Source organism: Phaenicophaeus curvirostris, chromosome 3 (genome assembly GCF_032191515.1).
Source record: "Phaenicophaeus curvirostris isolate KB17595 chromosome 3, BPBGC_Pcur_1.0, whole genome shotgun sequence".
NCBI lineage: Eukaryota > Metazoa > Chordata > Aves > Cuculiformes > Cuculidae > Phaenicophaeus > Phaenicophaeus curvirostris.
The window spans coordinates 71,352,195-71,370,751 of NC_091394.1; the positions used below are offsets into that span (position 1 = coordinate 71,352,195).

Here is an 18,557-nt window from a genome sequence, read left to right on the forward strand (position 1 = left end):
AGCACTTAGCCATTTCATCCATACAATCTATCAAGAAGAAACAACGCTCATACTTTTCATGTAGTTTTAATATAAGATTACTGATATTAGTTACAGGAAAAGCCTAGGAACATATAAATTAATAGCTTATCCAAAGAACAGAGATAGAAATATTGCCATTTACGCCTTCACTCACCCATTAATGCATATAGTGGAAAGATACTGAATATTATTTTTCCTACCCAAAGGCACAGGTATTTTTTTTCTCTAGGTTTCAGTTAGATTGCTTTACATCAGAAAACAAATCAAACAAAAAGCAAGAAAGAGAGATGGCACTTACTAGCAGACTCTGGAAATGCTACCAAAGGACTGTAAAAGTAATAACTTGGAGTAAGTACCTAATTCTGGACAAACTCAGAACAAAACGAGGACTGTAGCTTTCTTTAAATGTAAGCTTCAGGTACAGAAAGCAGCATTTCTTGAAATCTGCAAGCCAGATGGATTAATTAGGTTGGTAACTGTAAACAGCCAGTCTTAATTGCCCACCATGGATTTTGCAAGTGTACAGCTCACACCTTCCGTTACAACTGCTGAACACAAAACCTCAACCTACCATTTTTCAAACACTTGTACTACTGTCACCAGTTAAGAGAAGATCTAGTATTGTTTTCTTTCAGAAAAGAGTAGTCTAAGATACTTCTTAAAGCTGAACTGCACACATAATTTATTTTTTTCCCCAAACTTTGTGTTTTTCCTATAGGTATTCTACAGAGAATGAACAGGTTGGGAAGAAGTACTTTTAAGAGCTTCTCTTTTGTTTCCTGAAGGAATTTACATGCCCCAAATCAGACTGCTGGTTTTAAAACCAACAAAATACCAGACTTTGCTGGAAGCTGCTCTAGGGTCCCACACTGGAAGCTTTTGTTGCCTTCAGTTCACAACGGCGCTGGACTTCGAGACAACCGCCCAAAGGCCTCGCCTGCGCGCAGAAGCTCCTGCTACCGCTGCCTCACAGCGTTACGTTGTACAGCACGAAGATAAAACGTCACTAGCCTCTGTGTAACGGACAACTCAACGTCGCGCGTACAAGTGCTTTTAGGTCTGTAGATCTCGGGGAGAAGCGCTGCCTCAGCGCCGACAGCCGCCGCCTGGGCCGGGGCCGGCAGGGACTCGAGCTGCGGCCGGGCTGCAGGAGGACAAGGCAGAAGCGACTCAGAGAGGGAGGCGGAGGCCGGGGAGCAGCCGGAGGGAGCCCCGAGCGGCGAGGAGGCACCGCGGGTCCTCCCGGCTGGCGCGGCAGCGGTTCCCGCCCCTCGCTCCGCCCGCGGCTCGGGGCCCGGCTCCTCCCCCGCGGCCTCCGCGCGAGCCGCCCCAGCGCGCCCGGCGCTTCTCCCCGCCGCGCCGCCAGACTTGGTTCCACCCGGGGCAGGCGCTCAGGAATAAGTCCCGTCCCCTTCGAAGAGCTCAAGCTCTTTTTTTTTTTTTTTCTTCTTCTTCTTCTTCTCCCTCCCACCGCGCCCTCCCGGCTCCTGGGCGAGTCGCTGCTCCCCGCGGCCGGCGGGCGGGAGGCGGTGGGGCGGGAGCCGCCGATGCCGCTGTGAGATGGCATCATCCTGCGCGGCGGCGGCGGCGGCGGAGCGCGGCGCGGAGGGGTGAGGAGCCGCCGAGGAAGGGGGAAAAAAAAAAAAAAGGAGAAGAAGAAGGTGGGAGGAAGGAAGGAGAAGGAGGAGGCGGCAGCTGTGAGGCTGCGAGCCGCACGGTAAGGAAACAAAACGGGCTCTGCGGTCCCTTGCCCCGCGGAGCATGAAGCGGCGGCCGCCCGTGGCGCTCCGGGCGCGGGGGCTAAAATGGCGAAGGAGCCGCAGTGGGGGCTCGGCGGCTCCGGCTCGCCGCGCCCTCCCCGAGGGGCCGCGGGAGGTGGCGGCCGTTCCGCCTCCCCTTTCGGTGTCCCCGCTCGCGGACCGGAGGGCTGCTGCGTTCCCCAGCCGGGCTCGCGTCGGGCCGGGGCCGCGGGCCCGTCGGGCCGTACCTGGCGGGGCAGGGGGGGTCGGTGCGGCAGGAGCCCGCGGAGGTGCGGGGGGGGCAGGGCGGCGCCGCCGCTGTCGGGCGAGTAACCTTGTTTATTCCTGGCCGCGGCCTTTCGAGTGAGGGGGACGGAGGGCCGAGCCCTGACCTGTGTCAGCGCTGAGCGCAGCGCGAGGGGCGTTAGCGCCTGGGGGTCGGGGAGGCAGCCCCGCGGCCGGCCCTCGCTCGCCTGTCTGCGGGATGGAAGCAGAGGAGGATTTCCTTACGCTTCAGTTCACCTTCCTCTGGTGAAACTGGGGAGGGAGGAGGTGAAGAGCTGTTTCCCCTCTAATGAGCTGCTGTCACCCCTGACGGTACGTGTAGTGTTGCCTTCTCTCAAGAGGAGGGGGCACAGCACGGTGGGAAGTCGTTACGGTTACTGCTCAAGTTATATGTGTCAGCCGGTCTCTCTGGGCCCTCTTAATGTATGTTTTGCTGAGCAAACTGTGTGAATTCAAGACCTCAAAAGACCTGTTTATGTCATTTATCTTTGTTTATGTTATGGCAAAATGTTACAACTCGGTGTAAGTGTTTATTTACTTCATTTTATTTGTAGACGCCTTATTTCTGGAACAATACCAATTCTCATCCCAGTTTAACTAGGATGATCTAGCTCTGCTTCCAGATCCATAAATGTTTAAACTGTACATCAAAGAGAGAAAAGGGCTTAACACCATCCAATCAATTTAATGTGAGATCTTTGATGTTTGGGTGAGACTGTAAAAAGAGCTCTTCGTATTTCTGTTGCATTTTCACCTGACACTTGTGTCATGTAGCAAAACATTGATATATTTTGCATTTTAAAAAACCCAGGTAATGCAAGTTTAATAATACTGGCTCGGTAGGGGATGGTGTCGCTGACTGCAGGTGGCTGGGTTATATATGATCATATGTGTGAAAGACAATATAGCCTTCATAGTAATAAGAATCTCCCCTTAAAAACTGGATTGTTTTTATCTCTTTGTGATACAGAAACAAACTGATTATTGATGAGCTGTGGCAATACTTCACTAACCTGGGCTGTTTGTGGGGTTTTTTTTAAAACTGTATGTTGCCTTATCTGAATCCATGTTGGTCAAAGTATAAACTGAATGAATACATAGAAAAAATATGGAGGCATTTTCATCCCTTTGAGAAAATTTTACAGTTGTAAAGGCACAGTTTACCTGGACAGCTGACAAAGATTCTTTCAAATGGATCTATTGGAAATACTTTCCGCTGATGTTACTTGTGAAACTGTGGGTTTAGAATCCTTTTGTCATCTCTTTGATGTGTATTTTTACCTATATTTTAAAGGTCTGATCCTATAAATGTTTCTACCTGGAGTAATTTATCAGTAGTCATTTTCCAATGATACTGTAGAATACAGTAATTATACTTGAAAACAAGCATGAAGGCAATTTTACATACCTGGGACTGATTTAATCTCTTGGCATGGGTCACCTTGTTACCAAAGGGATGTAGATTATTGGTGTTAGAAAAATAATTTACATTTGTTGCTAAACATCAGTGAACAAAACATTGTAAGTCAACCTTTGTGTATTTTTTTAAAGGGCTGGCAATAAACTTAATACTTATATATCTTAAATAATCATTTATCTACAAGTGGTTCCAAAATCATGTGAATACTGACAGAGTTCTGAGCCAGCCTCTTTTCCTAAGTCTGTGCAACCCTTGGAAAAAGGAGAAATGTCTGCTAGTTCTATTACTTTTTATCTTCCTTCTTGTCTTCCCATATGAAGTTGGAAATTTTGACAAGCTGGAATTTCTACCCACTTTCCTGTTTTTTTCCCCCACACAAATTCTTTTGAGAAAAAGATATTTCCACTGGTGTTTGGACACAGAGAAGAGTCAGGAGTAAGGATCTATGAAAGGAAGTTGGTATTGCATTCAAGTTCTAATGCTTTGATATTACTATGCCATTAAACCAGTAGACTTGAAAACTAAGTTACTGTAATAAAAAAAAAAATCATAACCTAAGCCGTGTTTATTACAGGGTTACTATTTATGCACTTAGAGCAAACACTCATTGGTAGCTTAAAAAAAAACCAACAAAACAAAGAAGTATGCAAATCTGCCTCCCAAACCCAGGTTCATCCTAGAATTTATGTTGGGTGAACTGGAGATAATGAAATGAGAAGGCCTGGAGAGGGAATGGATGGAATAATAGACAAACCCAAAAAGAGGTGCTTCCTGCTAGCCATGCTTAATTGATTCTCAGAAGTTACTTTTAACTTGGTTTAAAGACCTTTTTTCATCAAGACTGACGAGAAGGAATGCAGCTACTACTGAAATGTTTTGTCTTTTAAACAAGGTTAGTACTGCTTTTACGTGTTTCTGCACAGTGTAACATTCACCTCAATTGAAAAAAAATGCCTTTCTACCTCTGCATCAATTGCATACAACTGAAAGTAAGTAGAAAACCTGCTCCTCTGTGCCTTCCTATATGAAAGTGTGTAAATTGGGGCAGGGTTCCCCTGTGTCTATGGTAGTGTCAAATTAAAATACTGTCATTTTTTTGTGTCCTTGTGAAACTTGGAAACCAGAACTATTGAACACTTCCTCTGAATTCTGAGTTAAGCAGTGGCTATTGACATTCTTCTATACTGCTTCAGTCTGCCTACAAATTCAGCCAACAGGAGCTGGTTGTTACGTCCAGGTCCTTCTTTAAAAGTTTGTTTTTGTTGCATCAGTAGGCCACTTTCTTTTGATATAGATGTTAGTTGAGATTTGTCATAATCTGCTGATGTTTTCCTCTCGTGACATAAGATAATCATAAGTAAGGGCTACTGGAAGTATTGGAGATCTCACCTCTTGTTTTCTTGAAGGAAAAATCATATGGCTGGAGAGAGAAATCTCCTCTTCCTCAGTTGCAGGAGTTGAAGTGTCTGGAAGAGGTATTCTAAAGGCTGTTAGAAAAGAACAGAAAATATTTTGAGTGGCGCACCCTTTTTTTTTTTTTTTTCCCCCCAGTAGCCCAGTGACATGGCATGATTTTTGCTAAAATTTTCTACAGGGCCTTTTAAGAGGGAGTTTTTGTTTTTAATTGTTTTCTATAAATGAAAAGTTGTAGTTGCTGCTTCTTGGGATATGTTTGTGCTGTGTTTGAGGACCTAATAGTTTAACCAGAAGCATACTTAAGTTTAGCTCTGTTTTGCAAGTGTAGTGTTGCTTTACAGAGCAGCTCTAGAGATTCCAGGGAAGCTATCAGCTGTCAGAGTAGTTACACTGTGTCAGAATTATCTACCTGTGAAAGTGCTATGTTGTGGGTTTTTTTGGGGGGGGTGTTATTTTTTTTTTTCAATCTCTTAGTATTTCATGGAAAGTATGTCAGGGAAACCTTTATGCTTATGTTTTGTGTAGGTCTCAGTAAATATTATACATGTGGTATGTAGTATGAAGCAATCGATCGTTGCAGGTTTGCATGACTGTATCCTGCTGTGGTTCTGTAACAGCAGATATGTGGCATACACAGGTTGTTTTTTTTTTTTTATTCCCTCTCCCCCTAGTCAGTGTTAAGGATCATTTTATCAGTAATATTAGTATTATCAAAAAAGCACTTTCAAAATCCTACTATAAGAGACTATGGATTTGGATTTAACTTATGCATTCTACTTACTTTGAAGAAGTAAAACTAAAATGGTCTTTAATAAAAATGGGAGTGAAGCATGTGTTTAACAAAGCAGATTACATTCTTGGGGTTTTGAAACTGTATCAATCACCATTTTTCTTATTGCTGGAATATGTTAGAGATGCTTCTGTTGTGCCTTAAGTGACTAGGATCCGAGTATACTTAAATGTAACTGATTAAAAACCTGAAGACTTCTTAAGACCCTCTCTGTTAAGGATGTTAGCTTGGAGTGTCATAACTAGTACAGCCAATAGTCTTTTGTAGTGAAATTCAGCCTCTGATGTCTAGTGCAAGAAATCTTTCATTGGCTCAGATAACTTCAGAATAATTCTTTCAATATAAATATCTGTTACTGAAAACACAGCAGGACATTCTCTTGATTTAGAGAAGGGCATTGAGAATGCAAATATGCACTTGTAACTGACTTTCTCAAGTAGTTTTAATGTTGCCAAATTTATCTACTTTTTTTCTGTTAGGACTTTAAAATTATCTTGCTGAAAATCATTGTGGAGATGAAAGAAAATAATGTAAAAAATGATGTGAAGATTTCACATTTTAAAAATAATCAACAAAATCATTTTTACATGGTGAAGTATCTTCACCTTGCAGCCTGAAGTGGGCAGAAGAGAGCTCTTGTCTGTGCTTCCGTGAATACGGACAAAAATATGCGTACAGTGTATGTTCTGCGCACATCTCTATTTACTGGGGATTCTAACCAAGATTTTTTGCTCTTAGTGTCTAAATGGAGCTGAAGATTAGCAGAGGAGTCCTTTAAAAAAAAGAGACAAATGAAACATTTTATCAGTTCCTTTTTCACCCACTTATATGAGAGAACTTTAGTTTGTATGTGCATTTCAAGGTAGCCAGTGATTTTTCATATAAATGAAATAAAGGGAGTTGTAGTTTTAGAGTAGGGAAAAGTAAACAGGGAAGATAAAGTTCATAATATGTAAAATTGAACATTATACTTGAACATCAGAACTGAAAAAAGAATAAATGTCCAGTTTGAAGCACAGCGCTTTGCTAGTTCTTGAGAAATTCAGTAAGATGTAATCTTAAAAACTGACCCTGATTTTACTAGCTGGTATATCTGAATTCTCTCTTGTGTTTTCTGATGTACAGCGTGACATTAAAGTATCTGTGTGTAAACATAACAGTAAAAAATAAAATAGGAAAGTTAAATAGAAGATGAAGAGAAATAGGACTGCCAGACTGCCCTTTTCTCTTTTCCTCAGGTTAGAAGTGTGGAAGCTGCTTTTTCTTAAATTTCAATACCCTTTCTTGTCTTCATTCTTGGCACGTCTTATTTTCTATTTCCAGGTACCTTACAGAGTTATCTTTTAAAAAAAGTATTGGTGTCTTACTGCAGTAACTGGAAATAGTTTGGATTTAAAAGAAAAAGGTGTATTTTGACTTCTGGATGCAGGTTACAAGGAAAGGAAAAAATTCAATTAGTACTGAAAAGGTGGTGGAAGACTGATATTTGTGTGTCATTTCAAAATACAGTTAAATAAATCCCTGGCTAAACATCCTGAGAGGTTGCTGCCAAAGCTGTGTTGTCATAGGATAGTGAGTAAAGCTGTGTTGTTAAGCGGGTAGCTATGGGGAAGAAAACTTGTTGGAGTCTTACTTCATAACATGACAAAAAGACTGCTGCTAATGAACTGGCAAAATCTATAAGTGGTAAAATTATTTATTGAGTAATGGAAGTGGAAACTGCAGAGGAACGTAACAGGGCCAAGTGTAATGCATGGTGATAGTTTGGACATAGGAGACCTGATGCATATTGGAAGGAATAACAACAACTGTTCATCAAAATGTGGTGTAAATTAAGTATTTGATAATAAGAGCCTGACATAATTATGAATTGCTTTATGAAAATGTCCCACAAGGAGTGGAATAAAAAATAAAAGTTGGAACGTGTTAAGAATATAACACATATTAGCTTGCATACTATTTTTGTATTAATTACATAAGAGTATTTGGAAACTGCTGAATGTTACTGTTATATGGGAAGTGGATCTCGTACTGTGTGGAGACATCCTGGCTTTATCTCTTTTGAAAATGGACTGTTACGTTTCTTTCTGTGTGTTCCATTTTTGATCAGGAAAAAATAACTTATTCCAGAGAAAACCTATTATAATAGAACAATGCAAATGAAATGGAAAATATTGTTTATTTTTAATGTAAAAAGAAGTGAAGGAAGAAGAGGCCTCCAGCAGAGGCCAACAGAGCCTTGGGTAGAATATGAGTAAATTAACCCTCTGTATACAACTAAACAAGGAGGTGTTGGAGCACGCTTTGAAAAGTTGAGTAGGGTAGTCTATCAAGAAGTAATTTAGGATTGGCTGATGTATAATTCAAAATAAGGAGTAGATTGTTATACAGACAAGGAGAAAATTCATTGCAAAGAAATAGGAATTTTAATAAAAAAACTTTATATAGATTGTACTTCAGTGTATACACTAACCAGGTTTTTAAGTACTATCTATTATAGTGGTTGCTTCAGGTTGAAAGTTTTAAAGGCTGTAGGAAATTAAATTTAAATAAATCTGTATTAGCAGAGACATTGGGCTTATTTTCCTGCATACTTGAAAATTTTCTTTCAGTCTTTCCTCATTTACAGAGGGGAAATAAGAACTTTTTGCCAGATGTTTATTGACACCCCTTCCCAGTTTAAAAGCTGGTGGTTTCAAAGGTTGATGTAGAAGATGTGGAAATTGAATAAAGACTAAACCAGACAATATCATCCTGCTGCCGTTTATATCTACGGTGCTTTCCTATCTTGAATTAATGCTTTGTGCATTTTTCATCTTTTCCGCTTTCCAACCTGTATCAAAAAATGTACAGTAGAGCTGGAGGAGGTACAAAAGAGGATAGCAAGTATGGCTGATTTATATAGAAGAAAACTTACAGAATGAGTAAGGGTTCTTAATGCTCTGAAGACTGGAAGGCCTTTATGTTGACCGTGTCATGCAGCTGTATGTTATGTGGGTAAAGGATACTGGAGATGCTTTTTTCTTGCTTGTCATTCCTCTTATCTCTAATATCTGCTGTCAAAATTTCCCTGAAAATCAACATGACTAAGAGAATAATTTTGAAAATGGACTTCATTCAGTGGGGAGTTGGATGACCTTTTCTGTGCTCCATCCATTCATCTAAAATGAAAATAACTGTATTTCAAGTACTGCTTTACTATAGAATTTAAGTAGTTTCCTTGTAGCCAACTGATTCTTTCGTAGTGTTGAGTTAAACTTAATATGCAGTGTTTTGACATGGTCCAGTATTGGCCCTTGAGAAGTCAGGCTTTGGGCTCTTCTTATAAGAGGCTTATATGTTATTCATTTTTACATTTTGAGCTGGTCATTTTTGTGAAGCTAAATTTTGCAATCGGGTGAACTCAGGTTAGAACCTTATTGTAAAATAATTGGCAGAGGCAGGCAACTCTCTGTTTTAAGAAGTGAGATTTATTTATCACTTGGGAGTCTTATTAAGGATCAGGTTGAATTCTGTGGCATTGTAGAGACTGAAGGGCTATTTTTGAAAAAATAAGTGACTGCTTGGGTGAGTGTTCTCAGGTGGTGATAGGTAAGAATAGTGCAGTCTGTGATTGGAATCAGGGCAAACACATTGAAGTGTTTGAATTCTGCTGAGACTGACAGCTGGAAAGAGGCTTGCTGAGCACATTTAGAAAAGCAGATATTCAGAGAAAAGAGAACATGCAGTGAATTCTACTTACACCTCTTTGAGCTGTTTTTTGAGATAGAGAGGAGTGGCAGATTACATCAAATATCCTACTGCTTAAAAATGTACAAAGACCCTTTCTGCCACTTCAGCTCACAACACTGAGTAGGTTTCTCTCCCCCTCTTCATTGAATTGTTGTCTTTTACTGAGTTGTCAGAACAATGGAGAGACTAGGAGACTATTTCATGGGGCAGTATCACTGTATTCCCATTACTGGTATTCCTTAATCATGATTTAGAATCATAGAAACATAGAATCACCAGGTTGGAAAAGACCTTGGATCATCAAGTCCAACCATTCCTATCTGCCACTAAACCATGTCCCTGAGCACCTTGTCTACCTGTCTTTTAAATACCTCCAGGCATGGTGACTTAACCACCTCCCTGGGCAGCCTCTGCCTGTGCCCAGTGACCCTCTCTGTGAAAATTTTTTTCCTGATATCCAGTCTGAACCTCCCCTGGTACAGCTTGAGGCCATTCCCCCTTGTCCTATCACCTGTCACTTGGGAGAAGAGGCCAGCATCCTCCTCTCTACAACCTCTTTTCACATAGTTGTAGAGAGCAATAAGGTCTTCCCTCAGCCTCCTCTTCCTTAGGCTAAAGAACCACATTTCCTTCAGCAGCTCCTCCTAAGACTTGTTCTCCGGCCTCTTCACCAGCTTTGTTCGCTCCAGAGCCTCAACATCCTTCTTGTAGCAAGGGGCGCAGAACTGAACACAGTATTTGAGGTGCGGTCTCGCCAGTGCTGAGTACAAGGGCAAAATAACCTCCCTTGGACCTGCTGGTCACGCTGTTTCTGATATAAGCCAAGATGCCATTGGCCTTCTTGGCCACCTGGGCACACTGCTGGCTCATGTTCAGTTGGCTGTCAATCAAAACTGCCAGGTCCTTCTCCTCTGGGCTGCTTTCTAGCCACTCTTCCCCTAGTTTGTAGCACTGGCCAGGGTTGTTTTGTCCCAAGTGCTGGACTCTCCATTTGTTGTTGTTCGACTTCATCCCACTAGTCTCAGCCCATCGGTCCTGCCTGTTCCAATCCCTTTGGAGAGCCTCCGTACCCTCCAGCAGATCAGCACTTCCTCCCAGCTTAGTCTGCAAACTTGCTAAAGGTGCACTCAAAGCCTTCATCCAGGTCATTGATGAAGATATTGAACAGGACTGGACCCAGCACTGAGCCCTGGGGGACACTACTTGTGACCGGCATGTCCCTGCAAAAACAAGGGGAGAGTGTAACAGAAATGTTGGTTTATGTTCTTTTTGAATGTGTTGGTTTGTTAATTGTGCTCTGAGTGTGGTAGAGGTGTAGTTATGGTAGTCATGGCTATTGTGACTAAATAAGGTTATGGTGACAGGCGTGAATTCTTGTGAACAGATTTTGTAAACTGTATGGGCACTCAGTATGTGCTCAGATTGCCTGCCTGTTTTGAAGCCCAAACTTCTCCATTTTCCATATTGTTAATATGCAAATAATACTTATTATGGAAGTGCCTACATGTAACTACAGTAACAGGGGTTGTTTTTGACAGTGTAGGTATGCTAAAATCTGCCCAGATTTTAGAACAATATCTTAGTATGTTACTTTACTGTGCTCTTGATGCAAGTCTGATAAAACGATAATTTATTCCAACTATTAGGATTATCTGTAACAGAGAGCTACACAGAGAAGCTGAAAACTAGTGTGTAGCTAGTGTATTATGTATTCTGGCAGATATGAAGGCTGTTCAGCTGAATATTAAAATGAAGGAGAAAAATACTCTTCCCTGATTTCTTCACATATGTGTTGGAGTGTCAGCCTTTACCATTGTTCTGTTCAAGCAACCTGAAAGTTGCTTACTCTGTTTGTTTCATTGTGTGTGGTCCTATCTGTAGTACACAGAGGAGGCGTTGTGATGTTTTTCACTGTTTGGTATAGTGGTAGGACCTTGAAGGATCATCGTGGTTAAGATTCACAAGCGAGGTGTAGCCTAAATATTTTGCCAATTGGTTGCTCTGTAAGCAGTGGAACTCGGCTTCATACAAATTTTTTCTTATATCGTCACAGTTCTCTTCTCCCTCTGCTGTTCCTGACCTTTTTCTTTCAGTAAGAGTCGCTATGCACAGCTCCATCTGAGATGAATTCAGAACTGTGTTTGTGGTGATTATGTAGCCTTTGAGCTAGGCAGTGTGGGTAGCTTGAGTTCATGCTCCAACCCTTTGCTCAGCAAGCGCAGGAAATTTTTTCCTCTACCTAGCTGTTGATTTTCATGAAGCTTGTGGGAGCTTAGTGTAGCATAGAACATTACTTCTCAGTTTATTTTAACTTAATCTGATGGTGAAAAGATTCACTTAGAGGGGTGGAAATGAAAGGAAGAGTGGGAAGAGGCAGGTGGACAGAGTGAATTGTACATGTGAAGTTTGCTTAGGAAACCAGGTCTTTGCTAGCCTAAGTGTAAGGCAAAGCAGAACAGGCAGATATATGCAGTGGAGTCATAGTCTGTCATTTAGTTGGACCTCCTGTGTAACACTTGGAAAATTCATATTTTTTTGGTTTTTTTTTAAACCTCTGTAATTGTACTATATTTTTTCTTAGACACTAGTATGAGGCTGGCAATATGTTGTAGATATTGCATGGATCAATATTATAGTATCTGAACCAATGAATGGTGAATGTACTTGAAGAAATACAGAAAACAAAGTATTTCTGTATGTGTCTCGTTCTCTGTGCCAATATGAGTGGGCAAAGATTTGCCCTCTGTGATAAGGTACATTGGCTTAAGAAAAATAAATATAGAAATGTTTGTTTCAAACCTGGTGTGGGAAGAATGTGCATTCTAACATGTGCCCAAAGGGTGCAACAGAGATGGTTTGAATTAAAGGGCTGGACTTCAGAGGGGCAGCTGAGGATATTCAGTTTGTTTAGTTTAGAGGAGACTGAGAGGTGATCTCATTGCTGTCTACAACTTCCTCATGAGAGGGTGTGCAAAAGCAGGTGCTGATCTCCTTCTGTTGTCTAGCGATAGGATGTGAGAAATGGCTTAAAACTGTGTAAGGGTAAGTTCAGATTGGATATTACGAAAAAATTCTTTACTGAAAGGGTGGTCAAGCACTGAAACAACCTCCCCAGGGAAGTGAAGGACCTCATGGTCCCAAGCCTGTTCATGTGCAGTAAATAGACTGTTTCAGTTGGAAGGGACCTACAACAATCATCTAGTCCAACTTCCTGACGAATTCAGAGTTTACCAGAAGTTAAAGCATGTTGTTAAGGGCATTGTCCAAATGCTTCTGTAACACTGACAGGCTTGGGGCATTGACCACCTCTCTAGGAAGCCTGTTCCAGTGTTTGGTGACCCTCTCGGTAAAGTAATGTTTCTTAATGTCCAGTGTAAACCTTGTCTGGCACAACTTTGAACCATTCCTGTGCATCCTGTCATTGGATACCGGGAAGAAGAGATGAGCATCTCCCTCTCCGCTTCCTCTCCTCAGGAAACTGTTGAGAGCAGTGAGGTCACCCCTCAGCCTCCTTTTCTCCAAACTGCACAAGCCCAAAGTCCTTAGCTGTTCTTCGTAGCACATTCCTTCCAGCCCTTTCACCATCTTTGTTGCTTTACCCTGGACACAGTCAAGGTCCTTCACATCCTTCTTAAACTGAGGTGCACAGAACTGCATGCAGTATTCCAGGTGAGGCTGCACTAACAATAACTACAGTGGGGTAATTGCCTCTTTTGACAAATTGTTTACGCTGTGATTGATGCACCCCAGGATGTGGTTTGCCCTCTCATTTGCGAGGACACACTGCTGACTCATATTGAGCCTGCTGTGAACCTGCAGCCCCAGATGCTTTTCTGCAGGGCTACTCTTCAGCTGCTCTTCTCCCAGTTTATACTGGTACCCAGCATTCCTCTCTCTCAGGTGCAGAATCTGGCACTTGAACTTGTTAAATTTCATACCATTAATGATTGTCTGGTGCTCCAATCTATCTCTACAAGGCTCTTGTTTCTTGAGAGAGTCAACAGACACATGAACAGCTCTAGAATTGGGCCCCGAGGAATGCTGCTGGTGATGGATTACGAGCCAGATGTAGCCTAGTTCGCCACAACCCTTTGAGAACTGCCGTTCAGGCTGTTCTTTACCACGTGCACTGTGAGCCTCTGTGTCCTGCAGCTAGAAGCTTTTCCAAAAGGGTGTTGTGAGGAACTGTGTCAAAAGCCTTACTCAAATGCAGAAAAACTACATCCACCACTTTTATTTCATCCACAAAGTGAGTTATGTTTATCAAGGATATCAAACTAATTAAACAGGACTTTCTTTGTGAACCCCTATTGACTGTGCCTTATTATTGCATTGTTCTTTAAATGACTTTCTATTGTATGCAGTATAATCTTCATAATTTTTCCAGGAACTGAGGTTAGACTACCAGGTGTGTAGTTTCCTGGGTCTTCCTTCATGCCCTTCTTGTACACTGGAATAACATTTGCTAACTTACAATCAGCAGAAGCCTCTCCAGACTCCCGAGGCCTTTGGTGTGGTAAAGAGAGGTCCTGCATCTGCTATCTGCATCAGTACTCTGGGATCAATCTCATCAGGCTTATGGACTTGTGAACATTCAGCTGATACAGTTGGTCTCTTAGAATTTCAGTGTCCCCAAATGGAAAGTCACTTCCTTCACTCTTAGTACTCTGAATCAGGGGACCAAGCAGTCCAAGGTCTGTTAGTAATACTAAGGACTGAGGCAAAAAAAGCATTGAATGCTTCTGCTTTTTCTTCATTCCTGTTAGTCAGGTGACCATCTTCAACATGTATTAGTTCAATGTTTTCTTTAGATATCCTCTTGCTATTAATTTACTTGAAAAAGCTCCTCTTGTTATCTGTCAGAGCACTGGCAATTTTCGGCACTAATTGAGCTTTGGCCTTTTGTGTCTTCTCTCTGCATATACGAACCATAACTCTGTAATCTTCTTGTTAAGCCTGACCTTGCTTCCAGAGATCATACAATTTCTTTTTCCTCTTGACCTCCACGAGGACTTCCCTGTTCAGCCAAACTGGTCTTCTGCCTCACTTACTTGACTTACAGCACCATGGAATTGCCTGCTCCTGTGCTTTTAAAAGGTGGTTCTTAAAAACTTACCAGCACTTGTGGACTCAAAAGCAGATACTCAGGGTACTTTGCTAAATAGCTCCCAGAATACTGTAAAAATTGGTCTCTTGAAATTCCGGGTAGGAACTCTGCCGACACTTTTTCCTCACTGCACTGAAAATTTTAAGCTTTACCATTTTGTGATCATTGTGGTCAAGACAGCTGCCTACCATCACATTTCCCCAAAGTCCTTCTCTAGTCACAAATAACAAGTCTAAGAGAGTCTTTCCTAGTTGACTTGCTGAGTACTTGAGACAAGAAGTTAGCTTCTACAAGCTTCAAGAGTTTCTGAGATTTGCTCATCACAGCAATTATGTCTGGGAAGTTGAAATCACCCATAAAGGCAAAGGCTACTGATTGGGAGTTTTCTCATAATTGCCTATAGATTAACTTGTCACTGCTAGCTTCCTGGCCAGGCAATTGGTAGTAGACACCCACTACATCATCTTTGTTTTCCATCCCACTAATCCTTACCCACAGACTCATACCCCTGTCACCAGGAATTGTAAGGGCTGTACTATTTAGCACTCCCTTACATAGAATGCGACTCCTCCACCTCACCTGCCCTTGCTATCCTTCCTGAACAGCCTGTGCCCCTCCATCCCATCACTCCAGGTTGTGAGACTCATTCCACCAGATCTCACTAATACCAGTGATATTGCAGCCTTGAGAAACTGACCAGTGCATGCAGTTCAAGACCTGTTGAGGCAGTGCTCTTAGGTACATCATTGGATTTCCAGGTTGCTTTGTGGAGTCAGGAGTTGATGATCCTCATGGGTCTCTTCCATCTCGGCATGTTCTGTGAAGTATGAAGAATAGCTGTTTGCTTTCCAGTTCAGATCTGTGTAGGTCTGCTCTAAGGTTGGCAGCTTGGAACTTAATAACAAAATATTTGCAGTCTATCATGGATGTTGAACTGTCTCTGGAAAAGCTGTTAGTTGTCGGGAGGAACTAATGCATTGCCTTGCTGATGAGGCCTTATAGAAATTGAGGAGATGACTGCCGAATCTGAGATTCTCATAATGTCAAAGGAGATCCTAAAGAAGCCACAGGTATATCTAGATGCTTCAGTATGTGCTGTGGCCTTGGTGAAAACATGAGAAATGAAATGCTGTTTTGTCCCTTACTGTTTTGGCTCTTCTGAATTCACTCTAAAAAGTGAGCTGATGAAAGCAGAATGTATGAGGACTTTCTCATAGCTTTTTTCTCCTCTGTTTTGTTAAAGTTGGATTTAGTAGTTCCCATTTTTGGGTCCTTTTCCAGTCCTCTCAGCCTCAAGTAATTCCTTTTTCTGAGAATGCTTGTAAGCTACTCCAAGGTGAAGGAGTAAGGGATGTTGTCACTGCTGGTTTTGGTAGTACTTTTGAGTTTTAATAGGAAGAAGCAAGAGAGTCTGCTGGCAGAAAAGGACCTTCATACTTTCTTGACTTGGAGTACTTCTGATTTAAAGTTAAACTGAAAGCCATGCTCTGTAACTTCTTGTTTCCACAGATTTATTATTTTTCCCATATTTTAACAGGCTTTGTGATAAGATTTTCCTTCCATTGTGAAAAAGTATCACATATAATCAGATCCTACTATCTTAAACTTGGTTCAGTTTTTTTTTGTTTGTTTGTTTTGTTTCTAGCTTGGCTTCTATAGTATCATATGAATAAGGAAAGAACTTTGTGTTGGTTATTGAACTGTTGTACAGCTGTTTCTTGGTTCTTCATGAAAAATCACCTCAATTACTGATAAAAAGAATCAGTGAATTTATTAGGTTGGCGCAAAAAAAAAAAACAACAAACCACCAAAAAACTCCCAAAACCCCAACTCCCCCTGTTTTAAACCATTAATTTTAAAGCAATAAATCTCAGCTTAGAAGAAAATTTATGACTTAAAATAAGAACTAGTAGAAGCTACATATTTTTGCCCACAAGAAACTTATCTATTCATGTGGCATAGAATTCTGGAGCCCTGGAACTAATGCATTCTTTGAAGGCGTTTTGAGCTGCTGCTTGGTTGTGGAAAAAAATCCTCTTGCAGGAAGTTGTCGAAATGCTTGAAAATGTGGTAATCATTGGGAGACAGGTCTGTTGAGTAAGCTGGGTGAAGCAGAGTTTCATAGCCCAGTTCATGCAGCTTCTGCACAGTCATTTCCAAGACGTGTGCTGGTGCGTTGTCAGTGAGAAGAACTGGTCCTTTCCAATTGACCAATGTTGGATTTAAATGTTGCACTTCTTGGTGCCTTTTGTTGATTTCCTGGCAATACTTTTTTTTGCTGTGGTGCTTTTGCCAGGATTCAAGATGTTGCAGTGTTTGCTGCTGGAGTGATACTTTTTAGCTTTCAATGTTATAAGAAATAACATTGTTTTAATATAGCACTGTAGAGGGTCTCCAGCAGGTGTATTCATTACCAAGTGGGTAATGTACTTTAAAATGTATCTCCTTAAATTTGATGCATAAGTAAATTATCTGCTAAAGAATACAGAATAAATTAATGAAATATTTAGTAGCATGGTTGTCTTTTATTTCTGATGTTTTAATAGCATTTTGAGGTTTAGAGAAAGTTTTTCACTGGTGTAAATTTATAAATGCTCTTATTGCCATCTAGACTGTTTCCTTGAAACTGTTGATTCACACGAATTAGGAAGTGATCCTTTGATTTTGTAATAAACTACCACGTCAACCATTCCGTGGTTTTACTAGGGTCTTATTTTGTTCTAATTGATCTGTAGTTACCCAAGATAACTTATACAACTGAAGTAATATTAATTTTTAACATCTGTAACAGGGGCTAATAAATGCTATAGATTGGATAGTTGATGTAACAGTTGCGTATAATGAGGATGGTTTAGACAGAAGCATTGTGATAACTATGATCTTTATGTGGCTCTCAAGACTCCGTTAATTAATTTTTAGTGTCCAGGAATTTTCAGAGGGAGTGGTAATTTGTATGCATCAGTAAAACCGTTCTGCAGGTAAAATTTCACATCTTTTAAACCAATGAAGTTTAAACTAGAACTGGAATAAAGAGGTGTAGCAAGTTCATATGTATGGTGACTGTAGCCCTGGTAGAATTAATCCCCTGATTTTCAGGAAGATTATAACTACAAGGATGGTGGCTCCTACATTGCTGTATGTAATCCGCTTTTTAAGATTATGTAGAGATAACGTCAGAGATTTTAACCCTTAATCAACATGTCCAGTAGCCAAACTGGGCATTTATTTTGAATAATGAGAAACTGACTTAGGGTGAGGAAAAGTATGTGCATGATGCAAGAAAGCAGTAAATAGTGCCCATGGGACATAGTGTTCCCTTGCCCGTTAGTGGTTAGGGCTTGCATTATTTGAAATAAATCTTTTAAAAATTGTATATTTTTTTTAAAGAACACCATCTTTCAGTCCTTCTTGACTGCCTGTTTTTCTTTATCTTGGAGTCTTTCTTGCAAAATAGATCAAGAAAGTACTAATAATCAGCTTGTTGTCCCTGGTTGTGAGAACTTCTCAGTTCTCCAAATGAATATTATCACTTGACTTTGTGTAATTGCCATCCCATCCCTTCCTTCACCGAGATCAGGCAGCTTATTTAGTTGACATTTTGGTTATTTTTGGCTCTGCAGGCATAGTTTCTTGTGGCATATAAAGACGACAGGCTGGTAGTCCTTGAAACTTCCAGTTTTTGAGTACTTGAAGAATTTCTAGTTGTGGAACTTTTAAAAATCTTTCTCAGTTTATGAAAATGTTTTGCTTCTAATGAGGCAGGAGGGTGATGGTGTAATCTTGCGAAAAATCTGAGTGTACTTGCCACAGAATTGATGGTATGTATTGCTCCTTTGATGTCTTCCATGTCAGTTGCCTCCAAAGTGGGGTGTGCAAAACCATCCTGTGGGGTGTGTAAGGAAAATAACAGGACTTATGATATCTGAGAAATAAGAAAGAAGTTAAACTCTATTTAATATACATATTGACACTGACACACTCACACGATCTCTGTGTCAGATGGCCCTGTGTCATTTATGGTTCATGAGGTGTCCTGAGGGTAGATTT

At 41.1% G+C, this 18,557-nt stretch overlaps 1 protein-coding gene across 2 annotated transcripts in view; it reads left to right on the plus strand.

Annotated features, from left to right (window-relative positions):
* The first annotated feature begins 1,604 nt into the window (after positions 1-1,604).
* WWP1 (WW domain containing E3 ubiquitin protein ligase 1) overlaps positions 1,605-18,557 on the plus strand; it is a 55,671-nt gene continuing 38,718 nt past the window's right edge. For both annotated transcript variants that reach the window (XM_069854310.1, XM_069854311.1), the window contains exon 1: positions 1,605-1,738. The gene's annotated coding sequence lies outside the window, so the exon portion shown is untranslated. The remainder of the gene's footprint in view (positions 1,739-18,557) is intronic.